We start from the raw sequence: 5584 nt of genomic DNA, 5'->3' as shown, positions 1-5584 counted from the left end.
ACCACCCACCAGCTCAGGCTGCCCAGGGCCCCATGCAACCTGGCCTTGAACACCTCCAGAGATGGGGTATCCACAGCTTCTCTGGGCAGCTGTGCCACTGCTTCACCACCCTCTGAGTAAAGAATACCCTCTGACATCTTGTCTAAATCTCCCATCTTGTAGTTTAAATGCATTCCCCCTTGTCCTATCACTATCAGACCATATAAAAAGTCAATCTCCCTCTTAGCTCCCTTTACTTCAGGTACTGGAAGGCTGCATTGGGGTCTCCCCAGAGCCTTTTCTTCTCCAGGCTGCACAAACCCAGCTGCCTCAGCTTGCCTTCATAGAAGAGCTGATCATCTTTCCGGCCTGGTCCTCCCCTAGACCTGCTCCAACAGTTCCACAGCTTTCTTTTGCTAGAGGCCTCAGGGCAGGATACAGCACTACAGGTGGATCTTCATGAGAGCAGAGTGAGAGTGAAAAGGAGGCACAATCACTTCTCTTGCTATACTGGCCACCCTTGTAATCGAACCAGCAACATAAGGACTCTCACATGTTACAGCTGGAAAGATTATCATGGTGAAAATGAGAAAAAAAAAAAAAAACGAACAAACAGGGAAGGAGTGCTCACCCATCTCCAAATGTCTAGGTTTACAGGAAAGACTCCACAGAGGAAGGATCTCTAAAAAGAGATCCTTCCCCAGTGGCAGTCAGCCCTTAAATGGGGTCTAGGAGAGGTGGAGCCAGGCTCTATCCCTCCCAGTCACGCAGGTGAATTGCCTTCACCTGTGCTCTCATGGTTGACTTGGTCCTTTCCTCAAGTGATCAATCAGTGGTTCAGGCCATGACTCAACAGTTCCCATACACCCACAGGTGGCACCTCTACAGTCCTCCGCTCTACCACCCGAGTCTCCATGAGGGCCACAGATACCTTAAATAATGGAGGCTGGAAACTGGCCAAAGTGAGAGCTACTGGTATAGGAGGGACCTGATGGTACCTCCTTGGCAGGCTGGGCCACATCTGTAGGGGTACAGGTGACAGACCAACAGGTATTAATGCTCCTTTCCTTCTCTGGTGGTTTACTGGTACACTTTTAAAAGTGACACTGTGAAAGGCAAATCGAAGTAGGGCAGAACTGGCCAGTCTGGGAAACACTGGAAGCTCCTGGTAGAATGGAGCAGGGAGGAAAAAAAATACTAGTGGCCTCCCCACATTGCAAGTACAGAGGAGGCTGCTATATGGGAAAGGACAGCACTCACATCCCCTGCCAGGTGGCTGTGGGACACACACTCTGAAAAAGGGGATGGTAAGAGAAAAGAAAGTTTGCAGTCATGAGAAGTACTGGAATGCAAAAATCCTCTCAAGTGCAATGAAATACAGCCTATGGGAGCAACAAAGCGTGTAACCTTGCAGTTCAAATGCAAAACCAAGTTATGTCAGTTCTTTGTAGGTGACCTCTCAGATGTACGTACACATACATAACAAGATGAGACAGATAGGTGCAAAGGAAGAGCCAGCAGCAGTGATTGAATATAAAATGACAAGCCTCTTCAGAATAATGGGTTTGTTTCAGATAAGGTTTATATTAATAGGCTTCTAGGGCAAACTATTGCAGTCCAACTCATCTCACCGAGGCCACAGAGCTGAAGAACTGGAAACCAAAGATTACATCTAAATATGGTTCTATTTCAGTTTTGACCAAAACTTCCAGAAAACTCTTCAGAGGTGGCAACAGCCACTCTGCAAAGAGTTCCAGGCCTGTGCCAAGATCCCTCCCAAATTAGATCCCAGATCTAGGAGGGATGGAACATCTTAAGAGTTTCAGATCTCACCTAAAACTACCATTCACGGCTGGAGACTGACATCTGGCAAATACATGCATATATGTAACAGGGGAGAATGTATAACTTGAACTTCTCCATGGGGGAAAAGAAAATAGCAAGAGTTAAAAAAAATAAGAGATTCCGTGCAAAGTAGGGAGGAGGTGGCTGCAATAAATGTTTCCATCCATGAACAGCACTTTTCAGTTTGGAGGCAAAAGAAGTGCAGTCATAACCAAAATTTAAGATGTGACAGAGAAAGTCAGAGAGGTTAATTGCCAAGGAAAAAACACCAGATGTGAAACCCCAGCTCACAAAATAATGCGAGTTTTGCCACTGAGTTCAGTGCAGTCAAGCCTTCACTGCAGGTTTCTTTAGGGTAAGACAAGGTAATTTCCTTGAACCGCAAAGGAAAGCAAGTAATTTCCTCCCTCTTTCCTTTGCTTGAGATATTTTCAAGTTTACTGAATATGGCACACAGAGGACTTTGCATAAGCCAGTGTAAAGCACAGCCTTTGTGTAACTTCCCCTGATTCTGCTGTAACGGCATTCACGCCGGGGCTCACTTTGGCCTGCTAACCTTGGTCGATTTCTTGCTTGTGGTGACAGCCCCCAGAGTTTGTTCCTGCTTCAAGGCATTATCTAGACTACTCAGGTCTCTGTTAAAGACTGATTTCCAAATATCTCCTATATCAAATTTATTGTGCTGTGCAAAAGTATAGGGTGGAAGACAAAAGCAGCACATTTCATCAGAATGACTAAGTTTTATGGAATAGGGCACAAGCATATCTAGGACCATCTTCCCCCAACCCCACCCCAAATTTACATTTACCTGATGTGGAAGCCCTCAAAGTGCAGCTCTAGAGATGACACAAAAATAACTGCATTCATTTCAAGCCACAACACACATCTACAAGTTGCAGCTCTCTTTTTGTGACTGCAAACTAATGGAAACTTCTCTAAGAAGAGCATTAGTATATTCCCACTGCCCTTCTGAAGCCCTCTTTGGTGCTGTTTCTCCCACAGTAGGTATATTATTTCTCTTTTGAGCTGCACACTTACTCTTTTGAAAAAGTCAGCTGCTGTTTTCTGTCTTCTTATTTCCAACCCCAAATGACTGCATTTCAAGACAACCCGGAAAATCTACAACAAGCCTCTCTTTCTCTGGGCTCAACTACACATTGGTTCTCCATAGTCTAAAATAAACCTTTCTGGCCCCTCAAGCAATGTAAACTCTTTAATAAACCTTTCTGGCCCCTCAAGCAATGTAAACTCTTTAATAAACCTATGTCAGAGAGTCACTTCTTGCACAACTTCCTGGCACCTTCCTGCCCTGAGATCAGTACGGTTAACACTCAGTATGAGGGAACAGTAAGGTATTGCAACTCACAGCTTTTATTTTTTCCTCCCCTTTTAACACCTTTAACTCCAGAATACACTCTCCCTATGGCTCCAGACTCCAACCTTGAAGTCGCACACTTTCTTTGCAAAAAAGAAAAAAAATCAGCAACTACTTTTTGCTCCTGAGCAGTTCAAACAAGCCTGAACATGGCTTTTCCAACACAAATACACCAATATTTCCTTAGGGGAGGAAAATCATGGTGTAGATTAATACTTCAACTAATACTGATCAAAGAGTAACATCCGAAATTTTTCTAGTCAGAAATGAAATCTAAAATAAATGTCTCCTTGTGTCACCCACAGCTTCCTCACCTATGTACTGTGGTGAAAACTACTAAGAGTTCCCACAGCTACTACTTCTTTAGTACTTCTCTGAAAGGGTGGTCAGGCACTGGAATGGGCTGCCCAGGGAGGTGGTGGAGTCACCGAGCCTGGTGGTGTTCAAAGAGCGTTTGGATGTTGTGTTGAGGGACATGGTTTAGTGGGAACCATTAGTGAAGGGCGAATGGTTGGACTGGATGATCCTGTGGGTCTTTTCCAACCTTAGCGATTCTATGATTCTATGATTCTATGATTCTACTTTCATTAGGAAAATCATAATTTGCTTGTTTGTTCAAAACCACTAACCTTTAAGGAACAGAGTTTGCTGGCTACCATTCTATAATTAACTACAGTGTCTGCAGAGCATCTTACAGTGGCTGCAAATCCAATGCTAGAGTGACAACAGCAATCCTGTAATTGAAAGAGAGTCGCAAGGGACAACTACAATAAAAGTCAGCAGCAGACAGCTGGGCTAGCCAGGCTGAATTTCTTACAAGGACCTCAGGAAACTCTGCAGAAGGGATTTTGAGAGGTACTTCATTTTAATTTCTCTTCATTGCCCAGAAGTCAATTAAATCACTGCTAACTGCTGCGGGAAAACCCACGTGGTGCACAGTCAGTTGTTTTTTTAAATCTGATCTCTTCAAATTCCTCTGTGATTTTTTTTGCTTGCTTTATGTAAGTCTCAAAGAATCACAACCCTCATAGGAGGCTTACAGGTGAAGAGAAAACATCACGATCGTGTTGTTTTTCATCGGACAACAGCTGTCACATTAGGAAAAATAACTTATGTTCTTCGGTATTTTTCTCTGCCTGCTGTTTTAAATTAGCATCAGTAACTTACAGTCAAGTAAATAGTCTAGAAAGTCCATCAGGATGTAGCACTCATGCCACAGTTCTTATTAAAAAAACAACCACCACTGAAAAATAACTTAGAAAAGTCTGTCTCCAGTGAGTATTACTACTGCGCAGCCAACAGCAGGTAGTCAAAGTGTCTGCTTCTTACCTGGAGGCTGAGATAATTGTATCGTGTGATCTTCTTGGCATCTGCCAGCTCAGTGAAATAATAACCCAAAGCTGTTCCCGCACTCTTCCATGATCTCACAGCTCTAGCCGCCAAGTAAGCTCTTGTTTTGACTCATGTGGAACAGTGTTGGTGCCAGTCTCCATTCTCTGCACCGACCATGGAGCAAAAGGAAAACACGGTCTGAAACGCATCGCTCATTAGGAAGTGCCAGGCTTTCCTTTCACTTTAAATTGCAGTGCTTGGAGTTAAGAAGTTTTATTGCTATCATGTCAACGTGGCAAGCCTTTGGTCTGTGAAATCATTAATCCTCCCAGCACTTCCCCTCCTAGATTTATGTCTTTCAGACAAGCCAATCTTCCAAGTATTTCACAATGTTGCAATTATCACCGTCTCTTAGCATCAAAGTAGGCACACAAGGAGGAAACCTGTGTAGGTAACCACAGGAACAGCTCAGGAGTCAGGAGAGCCAAGTTTGATGCAGAACTGAGTGACACAGCCTCCAGGAGGGATTCAGCTGCCTTGCCAACCTCTAGTAAACACATCTTTCCCCAGGCAATAAGGAGGAGTCAGTTTTACCTCCTCTTGCAGCTATTTGTGAACCTAATATTTGATACAGCTTCATGGCTGACATCATGAGCTTAATCGGATGCAGTTACAGGAGGAGGGTCTGAACACAAAAACAGAGGAAATCAATCTTTAAAGGTATTTAGGAAATACGTCCAGGGCACTAAGAAGCCTAGATGTCATTTCCAGGAGTCACTTAGGTGTGTGAAACAAAGTCTCAATGACATGCAAGGGGGTTTCAGTTGAGACACAGCCTGACTTCTAGCTGTCCATCACACAGGCCTTGCAAAAAGTGGGAAGACACCCAGTAACCTGAAAAATCTAAGTCTGGGCCCCCATTCACTGTCAAAACTATGGACCTTTGCAGTTTACCCTTTGCTTATTTCCTAAGGGATTCACCCCTTTACTTTTCCGTGCTAAGGGGAACAAACCACTAAGTGGTAAACCTGCCAGATAGTACAGGCAGTACTT

Source organism: Gallus gallus, chromosome 2 (genome assembly GCF_016699485.2).
Source record: "Gallus gallus isolate bGalGal1 chromosome 2, bGalGal1.mat.broiler.GRCg7b, whole genome shotgun sequence".
Taxonomy (NCBI): Eukaryota; Metazoa; Chordata; class Aves; order Galliformes; family Phasianidae; genus Gallus; species Gallus gallus.
This window is presented reverse-complemented; position numbering follows the sequence as displayed.